We start from the raw sequence: 25541 nt of genomic DNA, 5'->3' as shown, positions 1-25541 counted from the left end.
CACGGCCGGAGTCGAAGGCGCTAGGTCCGCTCGGGAGCATCGGCGCCGGGACGCCGGGAGCAGGGCCAGGATGCCGCAGCCACCGGGAGCCGCAGCGGGAGCGAGGGCTGGGCACGGCCGCAGGCGCCGCAATTAGCAGCGATGACTCCAGCAGCGAGCGGCATCCATCATCCCGCGTTTCTCCGAAACGTGAGTCAGAGGCGGCAGCCGGGAAAGGCCGCGGAGCAGCGCGGACGAGGCGACGTGCGGCCGCCGGCCTGGGCCCTGCTCCGGCACGGAGCCGCCTTTCCCGCACTGGCAGCCGCGGGATGTGCCGGCCTGGGGAAGGTCAGGATTTCACCAGCCTGCGGAAAATGCTGGCATCCCCCAGGGAATGTCCCGAAATGCCGGGAAAGTTGAGCTACTGGGAAAAATGCTCGGACTCTGAGCTTAAAAAAATAAAAGCTGTTTTCCTCTAATTGTAAAGCCTCGTTTCTTCGTTAAAGCAGCTCAGCCCCGTGCTGCCGCTGCCAGCGCTCCTGGGCAAGCGCGAGCTGCTGGGCGCATGCCGGGGGGGCGCGCGGGGCAGGTGCCAGGGGCACCCCAGGAGAAGGGCCGGTTCCAAGGGGGCTGCACGCATCTGGTCCAAAATAGATCTGCACCAGCACCGCTGGACTGCCCCCCCGTGCGCCCCCCCCGCGGGGCAGCAACCCCCCACCTTTGCGGGCAAAGCCTGAGGCCCCCGTGTTGCTGCTGCCCGCTGCCAGGCATGTACGCGGCAGCCCCCCATGTCCCCCTGCCCCACTGCAGCCCCCCACGTCCCCCTGCACCCCCCTGCCCCACTGCAGCCCCCCACATCCCTCTGCTCCCCCCTGCCCCACTGCAGCCCCCCATATCCCCCTGCACCCCCCTGCCCCACTGCAGCCCCCCACATCCCTCTGTGCCCCCCTGCAGCCCCCCATGTCCCCCTGCCCCACTGCAGCCCCCCACGTCCCCCTGCACTCCCCTGCCCCACTGCAGCCCCCCACATCCCTCTGTGCCCCCCTGCAGCCCCCCACATCCCCCTGCCCCACTGCAGCCCCCCACATCCCCCCGGCCGCCCCGCCTGCAGTTCCGCCCCCCGCCGCCAGGGGCCGCCACCACGCGGCAGTGCCGGGCGCAGCCGTAGCGCCGCACGAGCAGGGAGCGGCAGCAGCAGCTCTCGAGCTCCCTGGTGGTCTAGTGGTTAGGATTCGGCGCTCTCACCGCCGCGGCCCGGGTTCGATTCCCGGTCAGGGAAGTACCTTTTTTTCCCACCTTCTTCCCTCGGTCTAGACGCTTTTTGCCGTGTTTTGGTGCCCCCCGCGGACACCCGCGGCTCCCCTCGCGCCCACGCAGCCCCCAGCAGCGCCCGCTCCCCGCGCACATGCGCGCCGCGGCTCCCCCCCCGCTCCCCCGCAGCCCCCCCCTCCTCCCCGCGCGCGCCCGCGGGCGGGGGGCTGCGTGCTCGCGCCCGCGCGGGGCGGGGGCGTGGCGGGGGCGCGCGCGCAGGCGCCGTGCGGCGGCGCTCGCCCCTCCCCCGCCCGCGGTCGGCGACGCCGGGTGCCGCTCGGTGGCTGGCGGAGGGCGCGCGGCGGCGGCGGCGACAGCGGCAGCTGCTGAGGGGGCGCCGCCGCGACCCGGCCCGGCCCGGCCGCCTCGTCGGCGGGAGCAGCCGCCGCGCCGCGACGCGACACGACACCGCCGCGGCCGCCTCCTCCCGCGCGGGGCTGCCCGCCCGCTCGTCCGCCCGCCCGCCCGCCCGCGGGGCGCAGGTGAGCGCGGCGCGGCCCGGTGCGGCGCGGCGCGGGGCCTCGCTCGCCCCGCCGGGCCCGGCCCGAGGCCAAGATGGAGGCGGCGGGGGGGCGGGCGGGCGCTGCGGCGCGGCCGGGGGCGGGGTGACGGGGCGGGGGCAGGGCAGCCGGGCGGCCGCGGGGGAAGCGGGACGGGGGGCGCTGAGGGAAGGGGCGAGGGCTGGGGGGGGGCTGAGGCGATGGGGCCAGGCCGGGGGGTGGGATGGGGGGGGTACTGGGGGGCTGAGGGAAGGGGCCAGGCCTGGGGGTGGGATATGGGGGTACTGGGGGGCTGAGGGAAGGGGCCAGGCATGAGGGTGGGATGGGGGGGGATGCTGGGGGGCTGAGGAGGGTGGGGGCCAGGCAAGGGGGTGGGATGTGGGGGCTGAGGGAAGGGGCCAGGCCTGGGGGTGGGATGTGGGGGGTACTGGGGGGCTGAGGCGATGGGGCCAGGCAAGGGACTCGTACGGGGGGGATGTTGGGGGGCTGAGGGGGTTAGGGCCAGGCCTAGGCGTGGGGTCGGGGGGACGTCGGGGTCTGAGGGGGTTGGGGCCAGGCAAGGGGGTGGGGGACATCGGGGGCGTTGCACTGGGGGGCAAGGGACCAGGCAAAGTGGATGGGGTTTGTGGGGAGATTAAGGGAGCTGAGGGCGAAGGGAGATGGGTTTGGGGGGAGTGGTGGGGCACGGGGGTGGGAGGAGAAGGGGCAGGGAGAAGGGCTGGGGGGAGCTGTGGGGTGTAGGGGAAGGGGCAGTGCAGAGCAGGGAGGAGGGTGGGATTCATAGAGGAGAAATGGGGGCAGGGGATGAGGGGGGCGAGGGGAGGTGGGGGATGCAGTGGCTGGGCAGGGCAGGGGTGCTAGGAGGGGTGGGCGGTGGGGTGGGGGAATTAAAAATTAAGAGAGGGATTTTGCGGCGAGGGGAGACGGGGCAAGAGGAGAGGGCACTGGGGAGAGAATAGGGCGCCCCGGGGGAAGGTGGGATATTCCTGCCTCTTGCTGGGTCTGGACTGTAAAGGTGGCCGATTACTAAGGTGTTTGTCGTATCCGGATTTGTGGGGGGGGTGGAATTCGCTCTTGGGGTGCTCTGCCTCTGCGGGACAAAGCAGGTCTTCTCAGTTTGCTACAAATTCCGCAAAGCATCCGTTTGTAATACAGCACTGAAAAAATTACAGGCGTTGTATCTTCCCTGGGAACCTCCTGCTTTGAGGGGGGGGCGATGGTGGTGGAAATCCCTGCTTTCTCCTCCTCCCACCCACCCACATGCGCATTCCTTAGTTGAGAGAACCATGGCGTTTTAGGGGTTTGCATCCTCTCTGAGCTATGAAAAATTCCAAAAAACGAATCAAAAGGCCTGGAAAGGTGAATTCTAAATGAAAGTTATTTATATTATGTGCGAGCTGTGATTCATGATGACTGTTCTTAGCTTGAGGGATCCCAGATTTTTTTTGCTTCCCCTTCCTTATATTGTTCTACTTATTTTTTCTTAAATAATTTGTAACTGCTCGGATTATTATGTGCTTAATGATGTATTGACAATGGAAAGTAAATCCAGGCTTTAAAACAAGAAACTTGCAAAGGGAGCCTAATTTTATTTATTTGTGCAGTATTTTCTGGTTCTTGAATTAACAATTCTAGTCAGGTAATTCTTCTGATATTCCCTTTGAATGTAACTGGATGAAACGTAGGCAGTGAATTTACAGATAACGCTGTGCTCTTGCTTTTATGCTTTATCAGTATCTTGCTGTTATATGCATAGTGACACAATGCAGTTGACTTTATTATTGGAGTATATGACACTGATGGAGCCATTTCTCCCTTGGAGAACAAGGTGAAAGCCATCCGTGCCTGACTGTCGCTGTATGACACAGAAAGGGAAGCTAAACCCTTTTATCTTTTCTAGGTTTGTTTTTATTGATCCATTAGTTTTCATGTAACGTGTGCTGAGAGTCATTGCTGTAGAGCTCTGTATGCATAATATTCACTCTTATGCTATAAAGCTTAAAAAATTACATAAATTTGGTACATCATCTTACATCAGTACAAAAAACCCATGATTCTTATAGCTAACGTCTGTCTGATAGTCTGGTATTAGTTTGTCTTAAGGAAATGGGAATGTTAAATACGTATTTAGATACCTTATTAATTTGCTACTGTTGAAGCAAAAACTTGCAGGCCACATTCACCCAGTGGCTGCCTGGTGATGTTTCAGCCATTCTGTTGGTATATTAAGCTATCTATCAAAAGTATGCAAAGCTGAAAGAAGCCAAGAGGTTCTTAATTTTCCTTCTAAAATGTGTCAGGGTTTTACCTTTTCAAATTCTTGGATATTACCAGCCATATTTAAGTGAAAATTATTATTTTAAACACAATTTCAGATGAAGCATTTTTAGGTTTTAAGGCATCCGTTAATTTCAGGTTCCTTGAGATCACGGTTTATATTTCTGTTTGTATTTCATGTAAAATGGTGGAGTCCTAATCTGGCTAAAAGATCCTAAGAAATAGTTGTCAAATTCATTGGCATTAATGAGTTAGCTCTAATAATTCTAAATAAACTATGCATTGGGAGTGAGGAAAGAGGGGAGACAGTAGCTGGAGTTGAAGAGAAATTGTCTTTAATATGTGGAGTGTAGAATGAAAAAATGTTTATTTTTCTCGAGTGCCTTGCTGTGCTCTAGGGCTTATGGTTTAAGGTTGTGCTCTGTGGTGCTCTGAGTGCTTTGAAGAAGCTTGTCATGATGCTAGCTCTGCCTCTGTGGAACCTGCATTGGGGATTACCTGGAGTTTGGAGATGAGATTTTCAGTCAAATAAGTTTTTATAAGCATAAATGAATATTTTTCTTTCCTCCCTCCTTTATTTCGTTTTAGTTATTGTTCACGGCATTTAAATGATAGGGAAGATGCTGCAACTTAGTCTAAGATTTTCTTTCTGCTAATTTCTTGATGCTTTGTATTGATAAATTATAGGCTGTAGATGCAAAGTGCTGGAAAACCAACACAGAGATTTCCTAATTTCACAGGGTAGCTGTGTGCTCTATCTAACTGTCTTTTATCAGTGAACATCTGAAAAAAGTAACGGCTTTGTAATATGTTTTGTCTTTTAACATAGGTCTTACCTCTGTGTTGATTATGTCCAAAAGGTACAAATAATCTTTCAGTTTTTCATAAATGCCAAGAAATCTGTCTTCTGATGAGTTAGCATGCTTTGTTTTATAGCACAATTGCAGTAAGTTAATGCGGTTTGTGGCCGAGGGAGCACGGTCGTCAACCGAACTTCAGTTATGAAGTCTAATTTGCAAGTTAGGGTATTAGGGAGGTAGTAGTCATCGGCAATGATGCTGCTAATCATCTTACCTCTTTGTAAACTTCAAGAGAGATTATTTTGTGTGTGTGTTTAAGGCATTTTGATAGTGAATATTAATGGCAGCCTAAGTGGCTTACTTAATAAATTGTGGTTTTGGTTAAATTTAAAATCTGCTGACAGGAAAATGGACACAAGATCAGAAAATGGTTCTGCAAATTTTTTCAGTCCATGAAAATGACTTGACTTTATTAATTATTATTATTTTTTTTTAATAAGTGGTCTGTTATAATTAGTCATATTTCTCTCTTTTGGTCAATTTGCCAGTGTTTTTTTCTTAAAATACTGTTTATGTTAATATCCAGATTGAAATACTTTTTCTATACGTTTGCAAAGGAAAAGGTTGGCAGAACTTTCATACAAAGCTTCTGTTGCATATACAATTGAATGCTCTAGTGTCTTCCCCAAAGCACGCAAAACAGTATCTGCCAGCATTTTTACTGCTTTTCCATCCTGTCAAACGCGCAGGCATTGGAATTACTTTAAGATAACTTTAATAAGCTAACCGCTTTTCATTCACAGTTTGATCTTGAGCCATATAAGTCCTCTTTGTTTTGCTTTGCCACTTGAGTTTTTCGTTCGTGCCAAGAATCCTATCCTTGCGGATGGGATTAAACCGGGAGGAAGGGCTTCCTGGTCGGGGCGTGCTCCTCCGGAGCTGTCCAGCAGGCGCCGGGGCACCCTCGCTGCTTTTCCAGCCCCAGCAGTGGCCGTCTTCCTTGAGGTTTGCTTGCCTGGGTAGGTGACTGAATGGCACTGTAGAGGGATTGTCTCTTCTTAGGAAGATGTGGTCCTTCTGTCTCCCTCCGCTAGACTGAGGAAGTAAATTTTCAAAGATTAGGTTTGTGTTCTGTTTGGCAAGTCCTTTCATTCTCATGATGTGACCCCAAACTTGCAAACAGATGGCACAGAGGACTGCAGTGGACCAGTCTACAGTCTCAGGAAATAGTTGTATGACCACCTGTGCTGTAAGACAGATGGGTCGTGTCAAAAATACATAGATGAAGGTATGAGGAACTTGTCTAACACAGAAGACCAAAGTGAACACAGAAGACCAAAGTGAAGTTTTGAAGTTTTTTCAACATGGGAAAAAATTAATTGCTTTATTTGTGCTCCAATAAAAATCAGTAGAACTAAGCAGTCTTAGTTCTGAAGCGTCCATATAAATACTTTGCATATTTAATTCTTTAGCTACCTGTACTGGCCAGCAAAGCTCTTCTAGACATTCAGGAATATTTGGTGACTCTCTGGACTCTTGCAAAACAAAAACTTTGAGAGGAAAAAAGGGAGTAGAGGACTGATCTTGGTACACCTGGTCAGCATATGGTATCATCATGTTGCCAACACTTGCAGTCTCTCAGAAGCTATACATTAATTCTCACCATTGTTTTAGCATGTTTTGTATTATGATGGTTTTGTTACTATGCCAACCACTATGTGTTGATGTTGGTTGGTTAACTAGTGACTATTTTTTAATCTTGAAAGATAGTAATTTGAACAGCAGTATATTTTAAAATTTACTTAGAAATTCAGTTAGTGTATTTTTTAACCCATAAAAATAGGTGAAGCACAGTAGTTATAAAGTATATGTATTAAATATATATAAGTTTCAGAGATACTTTGTTTCCTATCAATGTAAATTGATATAAAAGAATTGCATTCCAGAAGAAAAGTTCCTCAAAACATTATTTAAGTATTTTTAATGAAGTGGTAGTAGCTTTCAAAAAGCATAAAGCACTTTTTAGGTACAGGATAATTGAGAAAGTAATAACTATTGATTTTAAGTTGCAGGTTTTTCAGTACATTGTTGATGTGTAGTTTTTTCTTGGATTAGAGTGAATAAGATTGCTTTAGCATGTGTCCAGATTTCTTGTGTCCTGGCAACTTTTCCTAATTGTACTTACCTTGCATCTGTATTACACTGAATGTACCTTTTTAAAATCCTATTTTGCCTTCTTCAGTAACACTGAAACACTTTCAATTCCAGCTTGTTGGTGTGCCAATTGTAAAATTACAGTACATTTTTCATACAGGTGTAAGTTTTGAATGATATTGTGCATGCATTGCTTGAAGAAAATTCAAGGTATGTGGTATGCAGTGGTATGGTAGCTCTCACACAAACGGAACAAGTGCTCTAGGCACTTTGTTTAAATTAGCAGCTTTTCTCTCTTTTTTCATTTATAATCTCCTTAAGTATTTTGTAATGAGAATAGAGTTTTTTGATGAAAGTTTTTTTTTTTTTTTTTTAAATATACTTCAGATCTATGATCTAAAATTCAGGAATGGTGGAGCGAATATAAAAACTTGGTGGCATATAGTTACCTCTTACCAAAGCAGTGTTAGCCAGCTCTTTTTTTTGATGTCATGATATATGTAGTTCTGTTTTAACAATTTAAAATAGCAGCACAAAAGGAACAGTCATGAGTGTGCTTCCATTAACTTGTGTTTTTATGATGGTAATGATCTGATGACTTCTGGCAGATGAATTATGGAAGTAAATATGTCTTTAGACTTGATTGTAAAGACATGCAATGTATAATAACACTGGAGAGAAATAGTTAAAGAGAACAACAAAAAAATTCCAGTTGCACCCTCCACCCTACTGCTTGCACTCTCCTCTTCTCTTTTCGCTATGAGAAGAGAGGTGCCGCTACCTTGGTTTGTTCATTGCATTAAAGCAATGCTGGATGATCCATCAACATAAGCAGTTTCGTTCTAACTATTTCCTTATGCTGAGTAATATATAGTATATTTATAGATCTGTAAAGAATCAGATTTTAACTGTTTGATCTAGGAATACTATTGTCTATCACACTATTGTAACATGAGACTTCACAAACTTTACTTGGTTCCATCTGCAGCTTATTAAAATTGTGTTATGCAATAACTATAGATATTCTGGAATATTTATTGCAACTATCATAGGACACTGCTTAGAAGAAGGGAATATGTAGGACCTGTATGTTGATACTGTTTTTCAATGAATATGGGAAAAGTTCAAAGTTGAGTAATCTATTACAGTAACCACATATAAAGTTACAAGAAGTAGACTTGCATAGGTTTTGTCTATTTCTTTTTCCCCTTTTATGTCTTTATATTTTTGGTTATATTTCAAATGAAAATATTCTTTTCCCTTCCATCTGTCGTTACATATTTTATGTCTTAACAGGATTTTCTGTTACTGTGGTGGTAATATCTTAGCAATTTTATTCGTGTCTCAGAAATATTTTGTAATTTTTGAGTCTCAGTTTTAGGGACAGTGTGTAATATATATTTGGGCCTTTGCCTGGATTAGGCCACTTGTTAAAGAGTTTTCCTTATGAATCTGCTTTTAATGGCATGAAGATTTAGGAGTACTTACTGCAATAATTTAATTTAGTTATGAAGACGCTTGTAGAGAGGAGGGGGACTTTAGAAGCTTAACTCCAAACATTTTTCTGGGCAGTTGATAGTGACAATGTCTGTAATAATCTAGAATGTACTAGGTGTAGATTCATTCTACCAAGACTTGATTGCACCAAGTGAGATGTTTATGATTTCATGTTGCATCTATCATTACTTGATGGCGTGCAGTTAAAGCACAGTTTTTAGAAAGTATGTTAAGAAATGTCTTAATCCTTCTTTATTTCTTTGTAGTTGTAAAGTCAGCATGAAAGCTGGAGTTCCTGCTTCTGATGGTTAGAAAGATGAGAGAAGTGTGATTAGCAGACAAAATGGGACGTGTTAAGATCTTGTTTAGATACTGGAGTAGAGTGTGGCAGTGTGTCTGTATGAGAGGCATGTGACGGTTGTGGTAACAGCGGGTGAAAGTGGAATAAAATTAATGAGCGTTCACATGCTTTACAAGGGGCATATGCAGGCCTTGTGAAATCATCGGGTATCTTGCTCAGGGAATTGAAACAGTTCTTTTTTAGTGCTGCTCTAGTTCAGATTCAGCAGGGATTGGAGTTATCCTGATGCACTTCCAGACCAGACTAATAATTAGTTTGATCTGAACCAGTTTGATGACTTATTCAATATGCCTCAACCATTTTCACTTAAAAGTTCAAATAGGGGTGCTAGCTGCTTAGTGGGAACGCTGGAAGAGGGTGAGGTGATTCAGAGTGGTCAGTGAGACTTTGATGGGAGCAGATGCCTGTTTCCCTTCCCACCTACGTCGCTTAACTTCTGCAACTCTTAGATACTCCGCTCTTCACAGTACACCCTCGTTTCGCCTCTCCTGGCCAACTACTCATTACAGGTTGAGGAGGGAAGTGAGGTAGGCAAGGAATATGAAATTGTTTGGTAGCTCAGTCAAAACTGAGGTGATCCATCATTTCTCAGAAGGTATAACCGGACATACTTTTAGCTCTAAACTGGTTAAAAACCTGATTCAGTTACCGTTCAAAAACAAATAGCAGTAACTAGATCTGTTGCCCAGGGAAGTAACTTCTCTAAAGGGTATGAGTCTCGTGTGTGTCTCAAGAAGTTATTCTAAGCACTGAATCAGAGTGCTGATGAAAAATAAGTGATGAACCATGTATTTTCTTACAAAGTTCCTTTTGTTATCATTGAGTTTTGGTTTGACAAATCACCAATAAATCAATGATTCTTTTGAACACCCCTCCTAAAGTTAATGCCAGGAAGTAACATACCTGCTTTAAGTAGCCCATTTTTTAACACTGAGCAAAATAAATACATTTTAAACAGAAATATTTGACAAGTTACCTAGAAGATAAATAGTGAGAATTTTTATCTTTGTTAACACCTGTTTCCCTCATCCTTTGTTTCTTTTCCCACAAAGATCCCAATTTGCATACTGGCTTACTGAATTCCTGTTGCATTTACAAAAATTGCTTTTCCACACAACATTTGCTATTTGCAGTTAACTTAGGAAGTCCAGGCAAACTGGCTTAATCACAAGTTGGTTGGAAGATGTGTACTCATTTCCCAGGCATACATCGTTGTTTTGCTGAGTGGTTTGGATAATAACAAGGGCAACGATCAACAAGAATTTATTTTGTTTTTGTTGCTGATACAGAAGTGGAAGGTTTATCTCAGATGATGAAAATCCAGCATCTCTATTCTGTGTCTCTCCTGTAGTTGTTCTCTAATATGCAGCTTCTTACTCCAGTTTCCTGCATCTTATCTTAAAACTGTGTTTCTTCCAGCGACTTGTTTTGTTGATGTCTTCTGTATAAAGTCCAGTTAGTTCCTCTTGTGTTAAAAAATTATCTTTCAATAACGGCTTTCACTCTTCCTTGCTGATTAAAATGTGTAGATGAGTGAAATATTGCTTAAAAAAAAACCCGAAAAACTTAAAACCTTAAATGAGGATAAGTGGTGTTTTGCATCTAACTCTTTCACTGGTAAGGGTCTTCAGGAAGAGGTACTCCTGGTTTGGGGAATGTGTGTCACATTAATGCCAGTTCAGCGCTGTGTTGACAGCATCTTGACGTGTAAACAGTCTGACTTGAGAGGCATCTCTTGTACTCTGGTGTGAAGATCAGACGGAGGGGCAAAAACATTGCATGAAAGCTTCATGGTTTTCTAACTTTGTTCTTAGCCATTACTTTAAGTGAAGAAAAGGCTGAATGTGATTAATTCTATACCTTACACTAAAACTAAAAGCAGGGTGTTTTGGGAAGGACAGTGATTAAATTATCCATAGTAAAATACTGATGTTTTTGTTGTAAGCCCTCTGAAATGTGATTCTAGTCTGAAAACTTAGCTTATAAAATATACATTTTTTTATCCCCATTACAATGTTAGAATAACTCAGTTAAAGTCTACAGGCTGTTTTCTCTCTAACTACCAGGTTTGCAAACTAAGTCTACAGTCTGAAATTCAAGCTGTGTCTTTTCTTGTTAGTCACTAGGGAGTTAGTGGGAAAATCAGTGGGACAAATGCTGTTCTCAGTCACCTTATTACTTCTAAATTATGGGCTTTCTTTTTTTTCTTTTTAACAGCCATGGAATACTGTTGCCAGACTGTATGGTGGAACTGAGGCCAAATTTCATCACACAGTTTGCAGATTAAATGTATGCAGAGTGAGAGAAAGTGGAATTAACTATCAGCACAGTTTCTGTAGGAGTGATAGTAGTATAAAATAAAGCTTTGTTGGTGAAACCATACTATATAATTAGAACATACCCCAATGGTTTTCTCCTATAAGAAAATGTCTCATTTTAAATTAAAACCACTTTTACCCATCTCTGTGATTTATCTGAATATATTTCTAGCCAAATGTGCCTGTGAAGATAGAAAACAAAGCCTTAGGTCCTGAGCTTCCCACAGTCCAGACCAACTCAAGCATATGAATTGTATACTGGTTTACGTGTTCTTGGTATGCTATATGAGTATGGTTACATTAGCAAAGCACTTACAGTGAGCACCTTCCGTGCTATGGAAGCTGGTTTTGATCTCTAGGGAATAAATGTGTGTCAACTATCCCAAGACACGTTTTGCTATGTCTTTGATACACATTTACTTTTGGACATCTGCTCCATTTTAGTTGACGTAAAATGAAACAAAAATATTTGCAATGAAAGCACACCCCTCCACCATATGCCAGGTATCAAAAGAAAGAGCTTTATATTGTACTCTCCTGCCAAAACAACAAATAGTAATATGAGCTATGCTGATCAATTCAGATTTTATTGTGGAAATCTTGTCTTCACTCCTTTTATGTTTCCAGATGCCCATGTGCTAGGGAATTGAGTAGGGCAGGTATGAAACTCATCTCCTCGTGTTTTTTAAAGTATTTCCTGTAAAATTTGACATTGTTCAGTCAGAAGGCATCTGTAACATAAAGATAACTGGGGAGCGTCTTGCATGTCCAAAACTTTTTTTTTTGATGTACTTCCTGGCTTAGTAAATTTGTATTTTCCTTAAAATCTGACTTGCTGTTAATCCTTTCCCTTACAGTTTTCTCAGGCCTGTTTTACTACCCCGTGTTTGTGCTTGGATTTTAAAGCTGACTTCTGATTTGCAGGATTGCGGGGTATGTGCTGAGGACTGGGGGGAGTATCGTTCTTCACCTGACACCGAATGTAGGAAAAGCAAGTCACAGTTTTTATGTCAGTTAGCAAGTTGAGTTCGGAGCAGATGTTTTTCTGGAAGCATGGAGGTGGCCTGCCTTGTGTAGCAATGCACAGCACAATCCCTACAGCATCGTGTTAGAATTTGGAGAGGTTTTCTCCTGTGTGCTGGGCCCCATTTATAACCAGGGGACCACTTATTCCTGGTGATTTTTTGGAAGTTTAATGGAATTGTGCAGTTCAGTGGCAGGGTACGCTAATGTCACGATTAGGCTTTCTGCCTGAGCAGGCAGGTTTCAATGACACACAAGATAATGTTATGCAGTTGAGGCTGGAAACGTCATTTATGTCTTTAATTTTTAAGTGGTTTATGCCCCTATCTTGAGTGGTGTAATGAGATCTAAAATACTGCTACAGATCATACCAATATAGCTAACTTTAAATGAATATAAATTTAAAAATATATTATTGGGATGTTTGTTATTTTAATCTGCAGTTTCATGAAAGCAGGGGGGTTGAGATTTTGTTTGTTTTTATTTGTTTGTTTTTTGGAAAGTTATACAAAATTTTGTTCTCAAACATAAATCGTTTTTTATAACACTGATTGCTCTGTCCTGGCGTGTTTTGTTTAGTTGGAGGACTGCAGGAGTGACTTCCTAGTGTGTTTGTGACATTTGGCTAACAGGAACGGTGATAATCGGTGCCTTTATGCCAAGGACCTGTCGTCTAAAGTTGCTTTAGCTCTTCTGACCTAGATGCTTAAGTTATTGTCATTGCTTGGAGCGCTTTAACATTAAGCTATACCAGCAAAATGCTCAATTGCCAGTTTTGCACCAGAAAGTTCTGAGAGTGTTTATCCGACTGCGGTTTGCAGATGTGCCAGCCTGATGTACTTAACACTGCCTGCAGAAGCCTGCGTGAAGATGTGGCAAATGCAAGATGAAGAGGAATAGAGTAACATGGATGAACTAAATGGGCAACACACAACGTGTTAAATTATTCATATCAATAATGAGTTTTACAGAGAAAAGAAAGGTCATTGGCAGAGCCGAAGTGTAGGGATCCCTGACTTAGTACTGGCTCAGTGAGTTCATGCCCCAGAGTGCTGTGTGAACGTGGCTATACAGCTCCTGGTGAGCTGGACTGTGTGTGTCTGCGCTAGGGTGGCAGTAGTTCACAACTTATATAATCCATAAATGTATAATAAGAGGTTGACAAAGTCTGTTTTGAAGCTATGCCCTGTTTTGAAGCTCAGCTTTCTGGGTAAAGCCGTGAACACAGCCTGAGATGGTTTTACTGGTAGAGTATAATGACATGCTTTTGCTAGTAACATTTTCCTAGTGATAATGCTGTGCTGATATTGTGCTTTGTAGTAGTAGTAAATTCCTAACCCGTGAGTAAAACAGGTTATGTTATTAAAACTCTCATTTATTGGTGTATCAATATCCTTACTAGGGATTTCCACTAGCACGACTGTGTTGATCACTAGCATGTCTGGTCACATCTTTCAGAGCTTTGCTGGCTGAAGCTTGTGATGTTGGATGTAATCTTGCATTTGGGAAAGGAAGCTTTTTTTATGTTTCTTAATACAATGTAATTTATTTGAAAGAGGGAAAATGTGTTGTGCGTTTTTGCCTTTGTTTCTTTAGGATCTAATAAAGAAGTCTTTGAATGAAGGATAGAAGTCTTTTTTTTTTTTTTTTTTTTTTTTTTTTTGACAAGAGGATATTAAAATACTCTTTCCTCTGGCAGTTTATGTGAGGAAGTGAAATAACAAAACAGCAAAGTCCAGTCCCCTCCCCAGTCTCCACAAAGGCAAGGGAAATATAGTTGAACAATTAGGATAAGAAAGAATTTTTAGATGTGCGTAATTTTTTTTAACTTTGCAATTTTTTTTAAGATAAAACCTTTGAAGAAGTAAGGTCTTCACAACTTAACTAAAGGGATAGAAGTGTTAGAATCATTGTGCATCTTAGGCTAGAAGACCTGACTGGATACGGCTGAGGTAAAACAACATCTGAGGAAAAAAAGCTTCTCCTTTTCTGCCTGTATTAAAAAAAAAGCTTAATTTTTTTCATAAGAGCAAAATTTTGTAGATTTTTAAGCAATCTATTACTGTATGAAATAAGAAGAAAGGATCCCACTTTACAGACACAATTATGTTGGGTTCCTAGTGTTTATGTGAAGGCATTTTAGTTTTTCTGTTTCCTGAGCTAGTTTGACTTGTTGGGCAATGGCTTCTGGAAACGGCTTTATAAATTCTGCTGTTCAGTTTTGTGTATTTTCCTTTCTTATTCATATCTTTTTAAAAGGGAGATTTGTGTGCTTGGTAGGGGAAGAGAGAAATTAATTCAGAACCGAATGGTAGAGATAAATAAATTGAAAACAGAAGTAAAGTTTTGCAGAAGGAAGCAATAGACTTCATAATTTTAGATCAGGTTGAACGTACGTGCATTATTTTCTGCTCTTGGTACAACCTGGTCCATTTTCCCGTATTCCAATTATGGAATAATTTTGGCTTACAAGTATGGTTTTACAAACTGCAAAATGTACATGAGCTAAATTTTTTTGTGGGGGTGGAAAAAAACCTCCATGACCGATGGCAAAAGAAGATATTCACGTTCTTTTTCTCTCCATCTTAGCTGCTGTAGATGGGTACAGAGGGTAACTCCCCTGCTCTATGCTTCCAAATTAATTTCTAGCAAGTCTTTCATTTCCTTTTGCAGTGCAATTGGTAGTTTGAAAGATGTGTTCATATCTGGCAATATCATGGCATCATTTCTTATTTTTTAGACTGGTTATAGGCCTTTTTTAGTACTGTACAATCCTACTTTGTTCATTCTAATTATTCTTGACCAGGCAAAAATTGTCTGTGCTGTAAGAAGCTGCTGATTAGATCAGCTGTGTCCCCTTAACCCATGTAAAGTTGTCTCGCTTTTCTGTGTATTTATTGTACAGTTATTCCTTCAAGTAATAGAAAACTCATCCTAACCTGCCAAAAGTAGCAAGCCAGTTGGAATAGTCTTTCCAGAGTTCAGTGGCTGTATTTTAACAATGTGATCCAATTTGTTGAACCCTTTGTCACATGGGTGAATAGACTTGTTCCCTTTTGCAATTCTTGCTTTTATTACCGCTTTAAAATCTTTAGGTTTCTTATCTACAGCTGCTTTGTGACAGTATAAATCCTATTTTTACTTGAGTAAACTTACCATTTGTCTTCCAGGACTTTGTCTATATTTTAAAGTTTTAATGATTTCCCCGTATTGGTATAGTTATTAGCAATGTGGGGTTTTTTGTTTTTAATTGAAATAGTTCAACTTGACTAGTATGAACATAGCTATGCTTCTGTATAAATACTTTTTAGAAAGTGTAGGGTATTTTGTAGGGGAAATAAGATACTTCGTTATCAGTCTACTCAAGTGAATGTTGTGTTTTTTTTCTGATATATTCTAGTGAATTTGCTGTGAGTAGGTGCAAGGACTCAAACACTGCATAAGTTTATATGGAGAAACAATTAAGAGTAATACTGAGGCAAGCAAACAGAACTACTTGTTTCCGATAAATTTTTAAATAGCTGGGTAAGTAAATGGAGTGAAGTTTGTATAGCGTATGTAGTTTGTGATGTTTGTACTCTGCCGTACAAATGACTGTAATGCCATAAACAATAATTAAATTTTGCTGCAGAATTAAATAGGAGCAATGGAATCTTAAGTAAGGTATCCACTTAAAAACACAGGGTTTTAAAGAGTAATTCTTTTAGCTGAGAGAAGAGGATGGAAAATGTGAAGCTAATGCTTTAAATATTTTTCTTCCTGATTTGAAAGCCCTTCTTTAGTAGGTTTGAATCTTACTTTTGTATAGTGCACAAGGTCACAAGTCTTTATAACAAGTTGGTCAATCAGACTTAAATGGCTAAATTTTAATCCGCTAAGCTTATTAGAGAGACAACACTTGTATCGCTCTAGTCAAGTTTGTCACAAGTTTCAGTGTAACCTCTGTTTCAATGGTTAATGATGGCTGTTAAATCAATTTGGATTTGAATTTAGCAGAGTTGTATTGTCCTGGATTTCATTTATTTTATTACTCTGTGTTTCTGTTTCTTTTGTACCTCATACTTCAGAGATTTTAGCTGATATTTTAAAGTCGTAATCTTTGACCGTTGGAGATGTATCTTCTGTTTCAAAGGCAAATGAATTTGGTCTTACTAGAGCTCCTTTTTGGGGGTGGAGGGGACAACAAAGTTGTATGTGTTTGAGATTCATTTGCTGAATACTAGGTTGGCTTTACATAAGGGCTTAATTGTTAAAACTGATTGGAATAAGTGTATGCTGTGCATGATTCAAGTTGCAAGTGTTTGTGTGCAACTTTTTGTAATTGTGCTTTTTTCTTGACAAAAGTTTTGATTCAAACTTTAGTAAGGCATGGATCTCATGACTTAAAGTACAACCCTTAGATACTGATATTTGTACGTTGCAATGGAGTAAAATAATTCTTCTGATTTGTAGTGCTTGTAAGACCTGCCCTCTATAGGACTTTTACTAGTGTAAAAGAAATATAAAAACATTCTGTTCCAAGGATAGGAGGTTTCTTGCATGATCTTTAGCAAAGGACTATGAACAGTAAAATTTAGCCAAGAGGCTTTGTGTTGTCATTAAAGTACAATATAGATAGATAGCTATAGATAGATATCTATGTAAGATTCACTCTTGGATGCTTTCATGAAATAGTAAGTGCTAGTCCTTCAATAAACAAGTAAAAGCTGACTATTTTAAGGCAGCTAGAATATTGTTTTAAAACACTTTTCACGATCAATCTCCTGAGTTGCACTTACGAGGCAATGTGCTTTACCTTCAGCCTCTTCATGTCATTCTTCTAGTACTGATTCATTTTGTAAATCATGCAAGCAAACAAAAATGGAAAAATAAAGACTCAAGAGTTTGGTTTTTTATTTTGTTTAGTTTGTGGGGTTTTTTTTGTCTTTGTTGCAGCATTGATTCTTCATATACTTGTCAGCTATGATGGGTATTCTACAGATACTTCTCTCTCTTTGTTAACAACATACAAAGTGGGATGATGACAATTCTGTTAATAGAACTGTTAAATAAAAGTGGTTCTTCTGTGTATGTCAGTGGAGATGAGGGCAAACAGAAGAAACAGATAAGCTTTTTATCACAAAGAATAGACAAGAGAATGTGACGGATTTCCAAAAGGAAAAGTTTGGATTTATTTCTTGGCTAGGGAAAGAAAGGATGCTAAACACTATTTATGGTCACAATATATGGGGAAAACATAATAAATGTTGGATAAAGGAGGTTCAAATTTGCAGAACAAATGAAGTTAGTGGAATTGCTTTTGGAATGAGCAATACAGTTGAAAGAACAGGTAAACTTCCTAAACATATTTCTTCACTTGTGCGGTAAAACTTCTTTCCATAATTTTAATATGTTGCTGAAGTTTGTTTCCATGTAGCCTTGCTGTCTGTTGTTATCTTACAGTGGTCATTCTTTAATCTTTCCTTTTGATTTTCATACTTATTTAAATGTTCTGGGCCTCTTAAGCATTTGCTTATTCCCTTTCCTTTCTCAGAATTCTTTTTTCTGTGGTCTTTGTTTTCTTGAAACTAGAAAACATCCGTTAACCATGATTTTTAAACACTTTTCATTTCTTTACTGGCTTCTGTCTGTTCATTTTCTCTCCATTTGTTTGTATTTTGAGAGAAGATATTTACAAGTAATTACAGGCAGGGTATTATGTAGAGCTCTGGGTCAGCGGAGCTGACCTACTGCATAATGAGATTGGATGTGTAGATCAAAACACTCCTGAGTCACTAAATTAGAATTGCCAGTTGCAACAGAAACCCAAGTGAGTAAAACCCCAGAAATCTGTGCTGCAGGTGGCTGTGGTGCTGCCAGGGAGTGTGCACGGGAGGATGTGGGAAGCGGGAGATGATTCGAAAGAGTTGGCTGGAGTTTTTCATATGCTTTGATTTTTATCAAAATTTGTTTCCTTTGGAATTTATTTTGGTTTTGTTTTGTTATTTCCAGCTATAAATCACGCTTAGTACTGTTGGTGAAACTTCATAGTGGCATAGTTCAGAGAGAAGAAAATTTTGCTCCTTGCATCTGTTCTTAAGATAAAAGGTGGCTTTTGTTTGTATTCTTTGTTTCATATGTGGCTAGGTATTATGTACGTTTTCTATAAAATAAAGACTTCTCTTCTGACAGTTTTGATCAGGTCTGGGCTGGTATCTTGTTGTAGTTGAACTATTTGAAACTGCTATCCATGTATCATTGAATCTTCAGTTACTTCTTTGGATGCCAAACTCTGACTTTAGGGCAGTAATTAATTTTGTCAAAAGTATAAGCAAATCTCCCAAGTCCATTTGGGCTTTGTTTGTCCTGTTTGTAGATTTTTCAGCTATGTAGATTCATAAATTAAGCATTTTGTAGCTGTTTCCCAGTTTGGCTGACAAAAACTTGTTTAACTCAAGTTGCTGACTGAAACAGAATTGCAGATAACACTAAAGATCGTCTTCATCTAGGTATGAAGGTACAGTAAAAAAAAAAAAAATTACTTTGCATCTGCTAGCTAGAGATTAAAAGAAAAGATTTACAGTGACCATACACACTGTTCATGGTCTCTTCCTTCTGAATAAGTCTGTTCTAGTCCCCCAAGGTCCTAGGGACCTGGACCATAATTCTCATTGATAAGACTTTTGTTATCACTCTGCAGCTTTCTAAGATCACTTTTGATATGTTTCTGTTGTAGATTACTTTGTAATGAAGGAAACTGTGGGAAGAGAACCTGGAAACTTCTATAGTTTCACAAAATTCATAACATTTTGCATCTGAAAGATAGTCCAGCTTTTAATATTGCACATGCACTGTTTGAGTTTGAAACTTTAAATTTTACATGCAGGTTATGCACTCACTACCTCTCATTTTTCAGGAAAAGTCCTTTTCCCATACCCATCAAATGAACTAAGTAGATCTTTCAACCCTAGACTTATTTTTTTCTTGTGGATTGGTTCATTCTCATTCATTTATGGGTATGTTACTAATATTAATTAGCTTCTTAAAAATAACTGTCTCTTAAAAATTACAAAAAACAAATTCTGTAATCACTTATGTAAATGATTACTGGTTGTTACGGGATACCTGTCTATTGTCCTTCTTTCGTTGCCGCACCAAAACCTCCAAATTTGTGAAAGGTCTGTTTGTGAATTGAATGGGGGGGTTCAAGATCATTCAGAGCTTTTGCTTTATGAACTGTTGAAAGGATTTTGGATGATGATTTGCCAGCTAAGAGCTGCTCTGAAGTCCCACTTGTGAAGTTTATTGAACAGTAATCTGTTGCATAAATGACTTTGTGATTAATGACATGGATTAGATTTATCCTGGACCTGTTTAATCAGAAAGATGTTTTAATTCTTTGCAGTAATTTTCCCTAAGTTTTTCAGTAACATCATCTAGCTTTTAGAGGGTTCTCTTGTGTGTTCATTCTCCGATTTTCATGTGACAGGTGATCCACAGTAATCTTTGTAACTTGGCCTTGACCACTGAAAAAAGTAGTAGTTTGTGTTGTTGGATCTTCTCACCTTCCTCTATATATACTGCAGTGGGACTTGCTTGGTTTCACCTTCTGCGTGTAATCTGCTTCAGGAGAAGGGAATGCGAATAGCATAAAACTGTATTTTTCCTGATAGAAGTTTGACCTGGCAAAACGAGTTAATGGTTGCTCTGCAATTTATGCACATTACCGATTTTAATGCTGCAATGTGAAGTGGCATTAAAATTGGCACAGTGAAATTCAGCTACTCCGTATATTTGCAATGCTCTTTCATCTCAGCGGCGGTGCTGTTAATAAATTGTGAAGACAGGTATACTTAAATTTAAAAATTTTTTTTGGTGAAGGCATCTTACACACAAACTCCACTAAAGCTTTTTGGGATGTTGAAGAGTTTTTTTTCTGCTGCTGTTAGCCCTGTTCACTGCCCGGGTCTTGCTGCTCCCTCACAAGTGTGGCAGAATAGGATGTGTTCCTGCTTCTCATGTGCCACAGCTCGCAGTCCATTGTATTAGTTTAAGCTTCTTTAGCAGTCTTTCTCTAACAACATTGCAGATTATCAGGACTTCAAAAACACGCTTCTCTAAGTACAGATATATGTGCCCAGGACAAAAAAGCCTAAAGTCTTAAACAGATAACTATTGCTCTGGATCATGCAAGAACTATTGTAATCTGTGTGACTGATGTCCTTGTTTTGTGTATGTGTTTGTCCATCATGTAGTAAAAAGTCTGTGAGATGATGCTGAAGCTACAGATAAAAGCATAGGACTCTTGAATATATGCTCTAAAATATTTGCAGCTTACCTTGACAGCTGATCATTTCTAAACGTAAGTATTTACACTGTGAAGAATTACTGCAGCATAAAGTATCTTGGACAATAAAAAAATCAGGTTTGTTTTAGTATACCAGCAAGGTATTGTTTGAATGAAAGCACAAGGGAAATACTAAAAAGCAGCCTTCAAAATGTAACATGGTCAGCAGTCTAACAGACAGTATAGGAAGGTGTATGGCTGTTAAACATGCTCAAACTGCAGAACACATCTGGATTTCCAATGGCTTCAATATTTATCCATTTTAAGTGAAAATTCTTTATAAGTATGGAGGGTTAATTTTTTTGCTATTTCACTTCCATCTGTTATCTTCAGCATAGCACAAAGAAAGGGTGGTTGTAGTAAAACAAGGTGGTGATAACTTTGTAACAAGTTATGATTTGCTTTTGTTTTATCTTTAGGAGATCCAGTTTTAGAGCTGTGTGGAAGCCGTTACCACTTACCTTTGAAATAGTCAAACTAGATCCCAGGTAAGTAACAGATTTTTTACTTCCTATAGCATAAAAAAATCGAAAAAACAAAAACCCCCTCAATTAAATGCAAAATAACGCTGAAGGAACAAAGTTCAAAATTTCACATAGAAATTTCTCTAATACCTCACTAAGCCAAGTTGAAAATGCCTTTCAAGTATTTTTGTTGATAATACAATCTTGTATATGTGTTTCTCTCCTCTTCCCTTCAAAAATGAATTTTTTCCCTAGAAAAATACCAGATCATGAGAACCACCCTTAATTAATCTAAGACAGATGGACAGGATGCAGAGGGGAGTGGTGCTATTTCATTTTGGGGATAAATCAATATTTACTAATATGTTTTGCGATTTGGTGTTTTTTTTATATAGACTTTTACTAGTAAATAGTGATTGAGACAAAGTAATTTAAGATTAACACCTGTATTTAGTCTTCTGCATTGGAAATCTTTGAAAAGCTGGTAATCTTAAATATAATTGGCATTATATTTTATGAGGCAAAAGGTGGTCAGTTGGCAGAAATGCCTTGTGGAATACACATCTTGCCCAAAATATTCTAGTGCTTCATGAACTTGTATAATAAAGCATCAACTGATGTAATTTTTGTAAAAGTGGATAAACCGTTTCCAAGCTGGGCTCTTTAATCATTTGCTAATACACTATTACAATTTTTATCATTGCAAAAAGCTTGACACCTAGGCCTTATGTTACAAATAGTAACGTTACATGTAGTACGTATTAAAGACAGTTGGTGCCTCAGTTATATTGGGCTGTGCTAGGAAAGCAGCGTTCTCTTTTTGTGTCCAGCAATTCCTGCATGGCTTTGAGTTTCTTTTCTTTCTCTTTCGTGTTGTTTCTTATCTGTCCCTTTTTGGGAATTTCTCTATTCTCTGTGTTACTGGCTACATGTAGAAAGACTCGGAAGGATTGGTTCTTCTGGTTTCAACCAAACTCGCTTGCATTCCTGCAATTTGGATAGAGTGTATCCATTAAGGTTAATGACTCTCCATTGTCCTTTATCTAGCGGGTAAGTATCATCTACCAAGTCACAAGATGGTGGATTTCGTGTCTGTTACAGCAGCATTCCAGTTTTCAGCACCACTGGTAGCAGCCAGATTCCCAACATTGAAGACAGACCCTTGCTAAAATCGTTTTGGACAGCATGTATTTGAAGGTCTGCCAAAATCTTTGCATTGGTGCACGCATTCATGGTTTGATTTCTAGTAACTTTAATTTATGAATATGCAGGTATTAAGAAAACTAAAACTTCTGGTGAATGTTTTACTGCAACATCCTGCTGTAGGAGTATTTTTAAAGTTAATGTTGGTTAGTTCCCCCTCCCCCATCAGATTATTTATTAAGGTAAACTTCCAAGTATCCTTAGCGTCTAATGCGAATGAGCAAACATCTCTGAGCAGAATACTCTAGTACAATAACTAGATTTATTTTCCCATAGCTATGCAGTTAGATATTATGGGATATAAGGCTCTAGGAGTGTACATGATTCATGGTATTTTGGCATGTCTTGGGCAACAAGGTGTTTTTAGCCTTGATTTAAAACAAAAGCAAAAAATAAACAAACCAAAAAACCCAAAGAAAACTTTCAAGAAGGAGACGCTGTGGGGTCTGGTGAGCTTGGTATTTTCACTGAAATGACGTATTCCAGTTCGAGCAGGACATTTTAGCATAGGGTAAGAATGTCCTGTAAAATAGTTCCTCATTTGGTTCCTCATTTTAACAAAATAGGGTGCAAAAGAGAGCCAGACAGTTCCTGTTAATGGCTTTCTGTTCAAAAAATGCTATGCTGCCTGTTGCTTACCCTGTTAAGAAGGTTTGGGAACTTCCCTGTGGTTGAAGGACAGTCAGATTTATCAGTGGTGCTGAACATCTTCAACTCCTTTTAAAAGAAGTCATGCCTCCAGTGAGGAAGTTGGAGTGAGCTGCTGTGCCTTTATTACTTGTATGGAAAAAAGTACAAAATTAATTTGAAATGCGGAAATTGATATTTTAGGCATCTTGGTATTTTACAGTTTCTGAAAGTTTGTTAGTGAATAAATATTTAATGCTGCAGCCTTGAAGCAAAATGAAAAGCTGCCATTGTTAGTCTGCTTTCAAATGCTAATGACGCTGAAATATTGTTGATACTGTCCATTGAATTAGCCCTCCGTGGCTTTATTGCTATAAGGCTGTTTCCTGCCAGCAGTGATCTGACTTCTGTGGTTCAGTGTTGTTAAAAGCATCTGTTCGCTGTGTGAATAGTATAAGAAACCTCCTTCCCACCACAGAAATAAGCGTGCTTTTGGGGGAAAGTTGATTCTTCTCCCCGCTCCCTCCAGTTACGTTCGCTGCGCTGGCTTGCGCTGGGGTTGGATGAATGCAAGAGCCGTTGCCCTGGAAGGAGTAGAAATAGGCAGCCGGGATTGGGAGGGAAAGCAAGACTGCCTTTTCTGCCGGCAGTTAACTGTTAGCTTAGCTGATCTAAAGCTGAATTGTCAAACGTGGCTGATCCAGTTTGGAGGTTTGCTGTTGACAAAAGGGAGAAGTTTTAGTCCTCTCTGCTTCTGGCCACCGTCTGATCTGCTGTCACCCTTTTTGGTGCTGTCACTCATTGGAATGTTCAGTGAGATTATTTAATTCCCAGGAATGAGAGAGAACTATCCATTTTTCTTGGCTGGAATAATAGTTTGCTGTTTTGGCTTACAAAAGGGTTTGAAGAGCAGCAGACCTGACACAAAGAAAGATGTCACCAATTTCATGAAACCTTTCAGAGACCTTTGCCTTCTTAGTCGGTTTGATTGAAGTAAGCCAACAGGTTCAAAATTAGATATAACTCTTTTTGGGAAACTAAAAAGAAAATTAGTCTTTCCAAGGTCCAATTTAGCATTTATAAGCTTCAAATGTTAAGACTGGTTTCCATATAATATATCAGGTTTAATCTAAGTCTTTCAATCAAGATGGTACCAATTACACTTTTTGTGTTATGCTACAGTTACATTTTCTGTTAAAGCTGACTAATGCAGGACATTTGGGTACACAAATGATTAAAAATTATGCTGTTTAATCCAAGGGATTGCTTTTCTTCATAGCCTTCTGAGAGAGACCTCTTCAGGAAATCCTGCTTAGTTAGGACGTATAGCAGATGGCTTGTTACTGCTGGATACACCACTTTTTAAAAGTCCTGAGCAGCTTTCAGTGTTGTAAATTAGAGCCAGCTGTAAAATAGCAGGGTAGATAATATCCTGATGCAATTTTAAACTTGAATAACTTCCACCTTGGTTGTCTGTCTTATTCTGCCCCATATTTGAAAGGCCAAGGACTACACACATCGTAGTAAGACTTGACCTGTTCTGTTTTTTTAAATAACAGAGCTTCCCAGATGAATTCTTATTACCCCCTTGTCCTCCTCCATTCTTCTGCTATGGTATACTTGACCATTTCTTAACAAATTTGAAAATAAATACAAATACCCTGTTAGACTAGGCTCTGAACTCCAGATAAGCTGAACTTTTGGGTCTGAAATGATTGAAGATCGTAGCAGTATGAAATTTTATTCCTGTGTGTCTCTCCACTTTTGACAGCAGCCTACACACTGATAGACATAGCCTGGATCAAACTGAATTCACTTTTTACAAAACAAGTTAGTCCTAATTTAACAGTGGAGAGTTTATTAAACAGAACATAGTGTATACCTGCAGCATCTGTGCACCGAGGGCGTTTTGGATTGCTTTTAAAGAAAGCTTATGCCGAAATAGAGAGAGACTTCTAACAACCTAAACGTCACAAATGTTCATAATGCCCTCAGACTTCCAGTTTCAGGCAATACCTTCTTTGGAAAAGTTAAACTAACATGTAAAATCTCAACCGGGTTTTTGGGGGTTTTTTGGGTTTTTTTTGGTTTTTTTTTTAATCCTGACCTTAGATTAATCCCACAGGTCCCTGAGAAATAGCCTGTCAGGAGGGCAGTGAGATAGTGGAGAGAGAGACGATCTTCTCTTGGCTGGATGCTGCGAACAAGCGGTCGGCAGGATGCTCATCGCCTGCGAGCAGCTTCTGGGAAGGCTGTGGGAAGAGCTGGTGGTCTCAGCCGGAGGGAGCAGGCGAAGCTGCGCGGGGGAGCCGGTGCGGCCGGCTGGAGCGGGCCCGGGCGATTAGCTAGATTACCAGCGCGACGGCAGGATCCCGGGTCTCCGACCTCAGCCGCGGGAGAGGGGGCAGGGAGGCCGCAGCCCGGCTGGCCGCTGGCTGCACCAGCGCAACGGCCGTCTCGCGGAGGCATGCCTAGGGTGTTATGCAGAGCTCTTTCTTTCCTGAAGTATTTTTCCTTTCACTGAATCAGATAATGCCCAAATAAGTGCATCAGTTGTATTGTTTCTCTGAGCTGTCAGTAGTTTTCCTCCCATGCAGAAACTTTTCAGTAGCTTAACACTATCCTTTAAAAGGAGGAAAAGAAAAGAGGTTTTCTCCCTAACCACATCTTCACCTTCTTGATTTGGGATATGTTTTTCTTA

The 25541-nt window shown here is 41.1% G+C and overlaps 1 protein-coding gene and 1 non-coding gene across 3 annotated transcripts in view; both read left to right on the top strand.

Annotated features, from left to right (window-relative positions):
• The first annotated feature begins 1186 nt into the window (after window positions 1–1186).
• On the top strand, window positions 1187–1258 carry TRNAE-CUC (transfer RNA glutamic acid (anticodon CUC)). Its single transcript has one exon. It is a non-coding gene; the product is annotated as a tRNA-Glu (tRNA).
• A 229-nt stretch (window positions 1259–1487) lies between these two features.
• The window catches only part of DNAJC5 (DnaJ heat shock protein family (Hsp40) member C5), a 41233-nt gene continuing 17179 nt past the window's right edge, over window positions 1488–25541 (top strand). Inside the window, exons 1-3 of one of the 2 annotated variants that reach the window (XM_064521642.1) lie at window positions 1488–1772; window positions 20966–21034; window positions 21946–22060. The gene's annotated coding sequence lies outside the window, so the exon portion shown is untranslated. The remainder of the gene's footprint in view (window positions 1773–20965; window positions 21035–21945; window positions 22061–25541) is intronic. The other variant, XM_064521641.1, reaches the window with a different exon arrangement.

This window comes from Dromaius novaehollandiae, chromosome 16 (genome assembly GCF_036370855.1).
Source record: "Dromaius novaehollandiae isolate bDroNov1 chromosome 16, bDroNov1.hap1, whole genome shotgun sequence".
Lineage (NCBI taxonomy): Eukaryota > Metazoa > Chordata > Aves > Casuariiformes > Dromaiidae > Dromaius > Dromaius novaehollandiae.
The sequence above is the reverse complement of the archived record's forward strand: the minus strand, read 5'-3'. Positions and strand labels throughout refer to the sequence as shown.